Source organism: Triticum dicoccoides, chromosome 4A, assembly GCF_002162155.2.
Source record: "Triticum dicoccoides isolate Atlit2015 ecotype Zavitan chromosome 4A, WEW_v2.0, whole genome shotgun sequence".
Classification (NCBI taxonomy): Eukaryota; Viridiplantae; Streptophyta; class Magnoliopsida; order Poales; family Poaceae; genus Triticum; species Triticum dicoccoides.
The window spans coordinates 735981996-735994275 of NC_041386.1; the positions used below are offsets into that span (position 1 = coordinate 735981996).

General features: G+C 46.2%; 1 pseudogene; it reads left to right on the forward strand.

Moving 5' to 3' along the window:
• LOC119284340 overlaps nucleotides 1–12280 on the forward strand; it is a 34522-nt pseudogene that overhangs the window by 1996 nt on the left and 20246 nt on the right.

Below are 12280 nucleotides of genomic sequence, written 5' to 3' on the forward strand. Positions count from 1 at the left end.
GGTAGAATGGATCATGTTAATGGCCTATCTAGGTAGCTGTTTTGAACATGAAGGAAGTAGTCGCCCAAGGTAATTCAAATGTAAAGAAAATACTGTGGAAAAATATAGGATGGACGAATATTGTGTTGTTTCTGTTGTATTGACCCGACCCTCATATGGGGTATATATAGAATACATTGTCAAGGAGAGAGACTTGGAGTAGAGGGCAAGTCGTACATGTTAAACCTATTCTATCTCTAACTCCTACCTCTATCTTAAACGCAATTATATTCTAACATTCCCCCTCAGTCGTAGCGGGAGTGAAGCGGACGATTGCGACTGAGTTTGTAATCTTGCGCTTTCGTCGTCTTCTCCACTGCGCCATCATCAACTACGTCTCTGATGGGTCAACACCTAGGGCGATGACTGCGTCCCCTTCCGGTGCCTTCCTTGTCTGTCCTCTCTTTCCTCCCGCAGTCACAGCGGGAGTGGCATGGACGCTAGTGATGACGCGGACGCTGTTGACTGGAGTTGTCGCCGATGAGTTGCTGTAGACGTAGCCATTAATGTCGATGTCGAGGTAGCCGATCATTGCGATATAGCCGTGGTCGAGGTAGCCATGATCGATGGTGTAGTTGTCGTGGATGATGAAGCCGCACGAAGCCGGAGGCGCAAAAAAATGCGCTATGATGGAGCTGCAGACATTGACGATGCACCTTGCAGATGTCAGAGGGTGTTGTTGGCGATGAGTCCACTGGTTTTGCCAAGACCGGAGGAAGCCCATCGAGTACATATCGGTTTTGCCAGAACCGTGTGGCTGTGTAGGGTCATCATTGTAGTGACGCCGTGTCGATGCGGTCGTGCCGCCGTGGATGACGCGGTCGATGCCGTCGTCATGACGCGGTCATTGCCGTCGTCGAGGTCGCGTCTTGCAGAAAAGTCTGTCAGAGGATGCTAGGTGTCCATCTTGTGGATGAGGCGGCAGCGGTGATGTGTTGATGAAGGTATTGGTGAAGACCACATTGATGAAGACCTTGACGATGAAGTGTCTGTGATGGCGTTGCAGTGGCGTGTCGACAATGATGAGTCGCTTGAAGGCGTCCCTCGTGGCGACCAAGTGTCAATGCCCTGTCACATCATAGAAGTATGTTGGCTTGTAGCCTGACGTAGTCGTACAACTCGATGCCGTTCGGCTTGATGCAGAAGCGTCGGTGTAGGTGTAGCCGTGCAGTACAGATCGGCGATATAGATGCTTGTGGGTGGCTTGGCGTAGATGCGCGAGCCCGGACCAGATGATGTGCACGGGTCGCCGATACCTCGTCGCCCTGCCTGCCGTGAGTGCACAACTCACGGTGCACAAAATGTGTATCGTCGCTGAAGCTTGCATATGCCACTGGCTGGACCAATGTGTTGCGTACGGGAGTGCATGGCTAGAAATATGCATGTCCATAACTTGCACCCGCTCGTGTTGGAGTAGATGTGCCGCAGGACGGCAGGAGCGGCTGATGCTTGACGGCGCGCATGCACGAAGTTGCTGCTGCTGATCATGCGGGTCGATGAAGTTTGCGCCAGCCGATGCATGACTGGGTGATGTAGGGGCTGCCGGAACAGATCAGGTCTCAGGGAGCCCCGACGGCGGCGTCAGCTGTTGGCTGCCTCCGTGACCCGAATCGGCTCCGTGGTTGTGATCGCCGTAGCTTCGTCACCGTCATTCGCATCGCTTCACCCAAATTGGCCGTAGCTTCGTGCAGCTGTTGCCGTGGATGCCATGGCATCGCCGGGTATCGCGTACACGTGGGTGTAGTCGAGGAAGCCAAAGTAGATCGGATCGGCGCCTGGATCTCTTAGCTTATCGAAGTTGATGGTGATGGCGCGATTGGTGTCGAGGGCTTGGCCGCGTGGGCGCGTGACGCCGCTCCACCAGGCTGCCTGGCCCATGGCCGCCGAGCGATTGCATCGGCCGGCTGCTCCAGCGCCCGGCTATGCATGCGGCTCCTCCTGAACCGCCAGCGCCCAGGCTTGCTCGCTGATCACGGTGTGTCCGCCACATGCACCGCGCGCTGCCATTGCTCTGTTGCCGTCGTTGCTGCCTAAACTAATCTAAAGAACCGATCAAATCTTGGGCTCTTCGCCACACGTACGTGTAGAACCCACCTTGGCCAGTACCTGCATACATGCATCTGAGATAACATGCGAGTTAAATCCCTCCGGTGATCAGAACACCCGGCTGAGAGGCATCAAGATTGGTTCAACCTCTTGCGTGCGGCCGGTGAAGACGATCGCTCGTTGTAGTCCCGCGCACTGGAGATCCATGTAGATGGCGAGCTGAACTGCTTCGTGTGGATGCGCCGGAGGCCGGTCACTGGATGCGTACTGCGTCGGGAGGAGGTCCGATTGGATGCGACGCGGCCGGCTGCTGATCGCCCATGGGGTGGATGCAGATCGGGTCGATCGGAAGGCACACGCCCGCGGAGCTGACGCCCTGATTGCTGGCTCTGCATGTCGTCGTAGATGCGCGCTGGACTGCTCGGAGTAGATTGGCGTCGCGAGGCCGGTCGTCGACGAGGTAGCCTCTGGATCACGCTAGTGCAGCCTGCCGCGCGTGCTCCACCACGAGCATCTTGCTGGATTTTTCTCGCCGGATTCAAAGGTCACTGGATTTATTTGCTGGCTAAAAGGAATTGATCGAAACTAGCTAAGGAATTGATCTATTGCTTGTGAACTCGAAAACTGGATCTAAAACTACGTGACCGGTCTAATATTTGATTGATCGGGTGCCGTGCCCCCGGGAGAGATTAATCTCCCCGGGGGTGGCGAGTTGCGAAAGTGGTGGAAGGTCCTAAGATCGGCGTCGTTGGACACGCTCTAATACCATGTGGAAAAACATAGGATGGATGAATGTTGTGTTGTTTTTGTTGTATTGACCCGACCCTCATATGGGGTATATATAGAATACATTGTCAAGGAGAGAGACTTGGAGTAGAGGGCAAGTCGTACATGTTAAACCTATTCTATCTCTAACTCTTACCTCTATCTTAAACGCAATTATATTCTAACAAATACAATATTTCAAATGCAATTTTTTTCTAAAAATAACTAGACATATAAATGTCCGAGTCCGAGATCTGATTGTAGAATTTTGTAGCAAACTGATTAGTTTTACGTCCTATATAAAAAGTTTGAATCTCACGAAAATATGGCTCGTCGCACCTCCGTTGGGGCTATTATCTACAATAAAATTTACTACTCCAGGACAATCTCTTTCAGTCATTGTAGTTGCATCCAGAGGACCAGAGCTACAGCCTGTCGGATGCCTTCCAAGCAGGCAATTGCCTCCGCCTCTTTAGCAGATGAACATCTGTGGATTAAGTCCCAGGCAGAGCAGCTCCCCCTTCCTGTGCACTCAACAAGAACTGAAGCACCTACCTTATTCTAACACCTCCTATCACTCTCGTTGAAGCCAGACTTGATATTTAAGGCGTTCCTGTAGTTGAGGAGGAAATGAATTGAATCACATAGAAGCTTCACTATTTGTAAAAAATAATATCGTAGCGTAGGTGCCACGCATGCCACCGAAGGAAGAACAAGCTTGTGCACATTTCGTCCGTCACTCGGTCGAGAAAAATCAGGACCCAGTCATGCCGAGCATATTTTAGGTCTTGCTCCGACGGCACTTCCCAAACATCATGGAGACTTGGAGAGCAAAGTGAAAGGCTCTAGCTTTACTGCAAGTCATGACAGCATAGAAACTGCTCTCAGGTTCCATGCCGCAGATGGAGCATGTAGCAGTCGTTTCCTTGATTCTTTTGCATCTGTTCTTTTGTCGGGCAAATTTTCCTTGATTCTTTTGCACCTTAGCTATCATCTGGTGTTGGTAGCTAACTTCTGCATGAAGATACAAATGGGTGTTAGCTCTATACATGTGTACGTACAAGTTAGGATTTTTTTTTTGAGCTGGTACAAGTTAGGATTTGAGTTTGACGCAGCTAATATCGTCCACCCAATTAGATCTATAGTATTGAAATAATAGTTGATTCCTTTAAACAAAACCCTTAGTCGAGCATTGCTTTCCTTATTATATTGCCTAATAGCTTCTATTTGAATCTAACCCTTCCTATTTCAAATCCTATTCTAAGCCACCACATGCTGCTTTCTCACTCCTTGTCTCGGTGGTAGAGTACAGACTTCTTTACGATGGATATATGTTGTGAAAAAACCAATATGCATTGCTTGCACAGACCCGCAACATTGAGTGCATGTAGCGTGACAGGTGTTAGAGTTATGTTTACGTTGGCCTTTGGTCTTGTATATATTGGCTGTTGGCCTCCCACCTGGCTTTGGTCTCCAGATAATATTATGTTGCTATTCCTATTGGTTCTTTTTTCAGCACGATTGCAACTCGTGCTGGATCCACCTAGTACTACTGCTGCCGCTGTCTTCTTTGAGGACGGCTGAACTTCTCGTCCGATCTTCTCTGACTTGGCCATGACGCCCTGGCTGCCATCGCTCCTCAGGATGCTCGTGGGCCGCCGTGCGGTTCGGCTGCCTGAGGACTGGCTTGTTAGTTCTGTTATTGCCCCCAAAAAAAGCATCTACCATGGTGTCTCTCGCCCGCTCTTCAGTGAATTTTGACGGTGTTCCATACACTGACCCGACCTCGCACATGTGCCTTTCCTCCGTACTTGGTTCTCATCCTTCTTTGTCATCGTCTCCTGAGGCGACTTCCGCACATGCTCTCGCGGCTTCCGCGTGCGACGGTGCCTCAATGTTGACTCCTCTCGCGCGCGCCTTCTGCACGCGACTATGGCCGCTCAATGTCGACTCAATTGATGGCTTCTGGACGTGATGATGGCCACTCTACATCAACTCCTATGGCGGCGTTCGTACGTGGTGGTGGTCTGTCTACGTCGACTTACTGCTCTCCGTCGACTCTACACACGGCTTTCATGGGTGGTGGTGTCCTCTATTTGTCTACGAGTATTTCTACCTCAACCTCTTCCGTTGTGTCATTGTCTACGCATGAGATTCCACAACTCCGGTGTCTACTTGACGCTTGGGCTTCTGCACCGGCAGGATCTGCACGTTCTACCACTGACTTTTCTGGCACCGAGAGACTGCCATCTCCTCATTGAGGCAGGGGCGGAGACAAGGGGGGGCGAGCAGGGGCTAGACCCCTGCCAATCGCTCGCCCCCCTCAACAAATGTTAGCAGGCTGTGTACTATATGTTGCATGCTAATGGCCGCAACTAATTGCATCGTTAGCCCATATAGAAATTATTCATTGAACCAGCTACACGGACCAAAGCCCAATAGCCCATAGGTATGTGCGTGACTGGCTATTGTTTGGCCTACAGACCATGTAATCGATCCAGTCGGTTGATCTATTCTCCTGGAACTGCTTAGGGCATTTGTCGCTGTCGCCGGCCGCCGCTCGTGCCATCCGCTGATGTGCGTGTCTGGCCAGGGCGTTTCGCCACGACGACGACTCCATCCACTAGTCTACACTATACAGTCCGCTGTCCGTATACGATCGACTAGATGCATGCGGATTAGATCATCAGATTCAGCAAGAGGTTGCTAGCCAGATGGTCAGGATTGAATATATTGGCAGCAGGTAACACTACAGGTATTATTCTGTTTTCATGAATTGTGATCTTGTGCATTTTTCACGGCATGACTTATTTGATGTGACCTTTGTCCTCTTTAATAAATGATAAGCACGCTTGTGCGTATTCTAGAAAAATATGACTTATTTGATGTGTCTAATTCATGAACCATGGTGGATTTTTCTTACCATGTAGTTTTTTCAAGTAAGAACGGACTCAACTAGAGTATCAACCTACCCATTTGTAGCTGGATGTTTGGAAACCATCTAGACCAAAAAAATCTGGTTTTCACTTGCCGATTTGACCGTTTGATAATTATAGACAAGTAAAACTACTCCGTACTAAATCGCTGATAGATTACTGTGGTTGGTCATAAATCTTCTAGCGTCGGCCGCGACAACCAAACTAACGTTTTCATCTAGTCAAGGCACGTTTTTTGAAACAAAATGAAAATGATTTTCTACGACATGGCATGATTGTCTATAATAGTAAGGAACATACCAAAGTTCACATTATCAATTTGTTCAATGTTGGTGGTCGTAGAGCTTAGTTTAAGTTAATAGGACTGTAGCATTGTTTTGTAGTACCAAACAAATATTTTTATGATTTCTCATCGACGCTATCGTGAGAGTTAAAATATTGTGATGATTCATGACTTTTGTGAATGTCGGCTTTTCGCCCCCCTCATGTTCAAATCCTGGCTCCGCCCCTGCATTGAGGTACATCCCCATGGATTTTTGATACTGGAGCATCTTTTCATATGACTTATAATTCTTCTACTTTGACCTTTGTTTGACCCATCGTGTCTCCTGTTCATGTTCTTACTGCTGATGGTACTCCTCTACCTATCGCTAGTCGAGGCACTCTTAATACATCTTCCTTTCATGTTCCATCTGTTGCTCACGTTCGTCAACTTAGCATGCAACTCTTTTTAGGTAGTCACATTGTTGACTCTAGTTGTAGGGTCAATCTTGACTTTCATTCGTGTTCTGTTCAGGATCGTCGTAGAGGCGCTCTGCTTGGTGTTGGCCCCCGACGTCACGATGGTCTCTGGGAGCTTGACTAGCTTCGTCTTCCCTCCGATGCCACCGTTGGCAGTCTCGCGCGCCCTGTTACCGCATCTGCTAGCTCTTTTCAGCATTGGCATCATCATCTTGGCCATTTATGTGGTTCTTTTATCTAATCTTTAGTTCATCATGGTGTTCTAGGGCCTGTCTCCGGTAATGTTTCGTTGGATTGTCTAGTTTGTAGGCTTGGTAAGCAGATTCAGCTATCCTATCCTCACAATGAGTCAGTGTCCGAGCGTCCTTTTGATCTTGTTCACTCAGATGTTTGGGGGCCAGCTCCTTTCACTTAGAAATGGGGTCATCGCTACTATATTCTCTTTATAGCCGATTTTACTCGCTACACTTGGATTTATTTCATGTCTTCTGGTAGTGAGGTCTTATCTATATACAAAAAATTTGCTGCCATGGTTCATACCCAATTCTCCACTCATATTCGTGTTTTAGCGCAGATTCTACTGGCGAGTATATCTCGTGCATTGCAAGGATTTCTAGCTGAAGAGGGTACTCTTCCCTAGTTCTCTTGTCCTGGTGCTCATGCTCAGAATGGTGTGGCTGAGCTCAAGCACCGTCACCTTCTTGAGATGACATGTGCGATGATGCTCGCTGCCTCTCTTCCGCCTCACTTTTGTGTTGAGGCCATTTATACTTCCACTATATTATCAACATTCAGCCATCTACTACTCTGCAGGATGGTATTCCTTTCGAGTGTCTTTCTGATCATTCTCTTGATTATTGGGTGCTTCGTTTGTTTGGTTGTGTTTGATATATTCTTCTTGCCCCACGTTAATGCACCAAACTGATCGCTCAGTTTGTTGAGTGCATTTTTCTAGGATACAATGATGAGCATAAGGGTTATCGGTATTGGAATCCTTTCGGTCATCGGATGCGTATTTCCCGGGGTGTGACCTTTGATGAGTTTCATACTTTCTACCCCCGTCCATCCTCCTCTACCTTTTGTGGAGGACATATCTTTCCTCGCGTTTCCTGATTCACCTCCCTCCGTGTCCATATTTCTACTTTCATTTCGCTATTGCTGTTCTGACACCATCCTCATCCACGGTTTCTTTTCCCACTTGCAGCATGTGTTTCCACCTTCATCATCGATGCCTTCCTCTCGTCTCCACCTTTCTCTGATGTCTTCCCTATCTCCATCTCCATCACCTTCGGTGATTCCCCCTCTTCCTTCTTTTCCTTTCCATTACACTTATTGTCCACGTGTTGTGGACAAGTCCACTGATGTGCCATCTAATTTTGGTGTCCCATCTTCCTCATTCCAGCTTACTTATGGTGTTTGGGCTCGGCCTTTCCCTCGTCTTGACCGTTACTCTCCTAGCTGATATGGTCTTTCAGCTATACTTGGGCCTACCTCTTATCATGATGCTATTGTTCATCTTGAATGGCAGCTTGCGATGACAGAGGAGATTGTTGCACCTGAGCGTACCGGCATGTGGGATATGGTTTCTCTTCCTCGTTTTTGCCCCATCACTTGCAAGTGGGTCTATAAGATTAAGACTCGCTCTGATGGTTCTCTTGAGCATTATAAAGCTCGTCTTGTGGCTCGTGGTTTTTAGCAGGGGCATGGCTGTGATTGCGATGAGACTTTTGCTCATGTGGCCCATATGACTAATATTCCCACACTTCTCGTAGTGCCCTTTGTTTGCCATTGGTTTGTGTATCAGCTTGACCTCAAGAATGCCTTTCTTAATGGTGAGGTGCGTGACGAGGTTTATATGCAACCACCACCTGGGTATTCTGTTCCTGATGGCATGGACTATCGTCTTCTTCGCTCTCTCTATGGCCTTAAGGAAGCTCCTCGTGCTTGGTTTGATCGTTTTGCCTTTGTGGTGACTACAGTTGGGTTTTCGCCCAGTGCTCATGATCTAGCGCTCTTTGTCTATCTTTCTATTCGTGTCTCGCTCTTCTTCTATATGTTGATGACATGATCATCACTGGCGATGATTCTGAGTACATTGCCTTTGTCAAGGTCCGTCTCAATGAGTAGTTATTATGTCTGATATTGGCCCTCTTTGTTATTTTCTTGGGATTGAGGTTTCCTCTACCTCTAAGGCCTCCTTTGGTTGGCGGGGATAATAAATCCCTGGAAGTAGACCCCCACGGGGGTTTTCCCTACTCATCAGGGAACCCCGAGGACTACCACGGGAAATCACCCCCTACTGTTTGGGCACCAAGGAAAAAGGGAGGGAATTTGCAAAATTTGAAAATGAACCAGTATAATCAAAACTGACCACAAGTAACTCCATTTTTTTAATAATAATGCCAATCCCAGAATATAAACTGCCAAATTTCTCAGAATTTGAGGAAAATTGAGAATAAAAATTAATATAGAAATTCGGAGGATAATCAGAATGCACAGATACTTCAAACAAACAACAAAACATTCAACTCACATCAACACATGTGTATCAGTCTTACTTGTCACATCAAACAAATTATGTGTCATCAAGAACAAGCATAGTATGTTGATCATGCTTCAAAAGTGAAAATGGTAATTATAGTTACAAGTCCAAAAAAGATGCAATACTTTTTCTAGTTTTTTAAAAGTCAGCTACGTAAATTCTCCATACTAAACTTGGAAACTTCGATCATCAACTTCTCGAATATTTCCATCGGCTTGCAGCAAGGAACCTGTAGAGAAAAAATAATCATGATTTTTATAAGCATGATTTTTTTCACTTCTTAATAACATAATCATTGAACAATTTCACTTCAAAAACATGAAAAAAAAATCCTACACAAAGCTGAAACCTCTATGTCTCTACTATATGAAAAGGAAGGCACACATATCATCTACACAAGATAAATCAAGCATGGAAAGGTCCAATTGGTTATGGACATCACTGATCTACCTACTGTTAAACCCAACCTTTTTAGATTAGAGCTGTAACTGCATATTAATTAACATAAACCAAATGGTGATAATGGACTCATGTAAGTTAGTAAATAAAGCATCACTAGGCAGACTTTTTGGCACAATAGGCAAGGTAGGTTTTTCCAGTGCAGAATGTAGAATTATACTTTATAAAGACTGACAAGAAAACATTGATACTATGTACGACCTTTAATCTGTTGTAGTGGTAACAGAACATGCATCTCCAATAAAGGGATTAACAGGAAGTAGTACCTGCACATGCATGAGATTGTACCTCTCCTACAGTTGGCTATAAGAAAACCAATCAGCTCCAAATTAGTCAAGCACTCGAGCAACAAGTTCAATTTCATTTCCATAGGTAAGGAAAATGACGCAATCTGGGATAAACTTACAGTCAAAGAAGAAGAAAAGATTGGGAGGCATTTGGTCAGCAGAGCAGAACAACAAACATATAACAAGATGAACATGATATTACTACTGCTACTATGTGATAATGATCACGAGGAGCATATATATACATTATATTATTATTATGACAAACCTTGACTATATATTTTGGAAGAAGCTATATTTTTTTTGTGGGGCATAAGTTAGAAGGGAATCTCAATAGCACATCAGCACCGCCAACACCTCTAGATATTTTCTATAGGTATTTTACTCATTTCTCAAGAAACACACCGCCACCGCCAATCTTTTTCTTAACATTGTTTGTCTCAATCTTCAGTGCAAGCTGCACTGTCCTTTGGACCATTTATTTAATAAAGCTATATTAGGTTAATAATCAAGTCGGAAATATGAGTGAGGATCAAGTCTTTAAGCCCATTGCAAAATCATGTTTGGTTTAGCTTCTCTACCAAAACTAACAAAACAAGAGCGACTTAATCGGTTGAAGTCTGAAAATGCAGAACACATACACACGAAACAGAGCAAGCTTCTTTAGTGGCTTCCCTGTACAAGGAAACTATCACCTTTGATGAACTGAACAAAATCAAAGAAATCAAACTAGAAGACTGGATCAGCCGCTCACAAGATTATTTGGTTGGACTGAAGATTATCTCAAATAATCAAAATTTGGAAGATACATCCCAGAGCTACATGACCAATAATCAAACTTGCATACAGATATAAAAAGGGGTAGCAACCTTAGTAAGATATTTGAAAAATAGCATCAACCTGCATGCTCTAATCAAGATTTGGTATTTTTACAATACAGGTTGGTTCCTCACAATTCAACACCACTGGATATACTAGCAATGCAGTTCTGATCTGAATTGAGTTGTAGTGATTCTGGTCTGAACTTAGTTGTATCAAGGCATAAATTAGAGCCCAAAGTTGTATTAAACCCAAATAATGAAAGAGCTTACACGTTTCTTCTTTATCGGTGCACTAGCTAGTGAATTATAATTGCAGATGACTCCTGGGTAATAATAATTGAGTGCAGTCATGTCATTTTCTACATCTTTTTCTTTCTTGATAGGAACTAGAACTCAATCAAGAATAGTGCCAAATATTACAGAGCGTTCGTTGCAAGATCCATGATATAGCATTAACGTCTAGGGGAGAGGAGGGGGTTATCCTTACCGGCGATGTAACAGTGGTGGGGAGCAATCCCAATTTTTCAACAAGCTGATAAAAGGAAAGAGGTGATGCTCACGTTTGTGGATCTGGAGCCACCACTCACTAGAAATGAACCGGAGAAACATGACGAGGTGGTGGTGGACTGGTGGAGGTTGAAGGTCGAGGGGGCTAACCCTTGATCAGATGAGGTGAATACGTTCACGAAACGATCATCGTCGCCGTCGTCAGAGGGGAGATCCAGGGAAGGAGAACGGTGACGGCCGCGGTCCGTCCCCGTCGCTGGAGGGGCGGAGCTTGGATCCTCAACACTGGAGGGAGGAGGTCGGGGGCGTCGCTTCTGTCGCCGGCGAAGGAGATCGGGGGCGGTCAAGGGCACTGGATCTTGGTCGACGGCACTGTCGTTCTCTCGTCTTGCTTGAGCCGTGGGGTTTCTCCCCGTGGAAAGGACGTGGGTCGGGCAGGGTTACCCCGAGAACGATGCAGTCCAAATGACCAACTCGATTTCCCTGGGCCAACTCGGCCCGCAGCTCTCCGGCCCGGGGAAACAGCGGGTATCCCACCAGGAAACCGTGAACCAAATGTGGCCTAATGGGTTTCTTATTTCCCGAGAAAAATACATCGAGGATCTTCTTTTCGTGTGGCTCTTAGTAATGAGCATACTGTTGAGACTCCTATGGAGCTCAATGTCGGAGTCTTGTCTATCTCACTGTCACTCGCCCAGATATTTCCTATCGTGTCCATATACTGAGCCAGTTTGTGAAACGATCTATCACCATCTCTTCTTTCACTGTTCCAGCTCATTACAGCTCCAGGCCTATTCGGATGCTACGTGATCATTGTTCTCTTTCCGCGTACTATGTTTTTCTTGGTGGTTCTCTCATTGCCTGGAAGACGATGAAACAAACTGCAGTTGCCCGTTCGTGTGAGAGGCTGAGTTGCGAGCTATGGCTATTTGGACGACAGAGGTGACTTGGTTATGATGGTTACTAGAGGACTTTGGCGTGTCTGTTACACACGGGAACCTCTGAAGCATGAGCTTACCAAGCATATTAATTGGTGTTGATGCTTTCTTTGTGCGTGTAGTTGGCGGACTTCTTCACGAAGGCCCAGACTAGAGCGCAACATGGATTTTATCTCTCCAAACTCAGTGTTGTGGATCC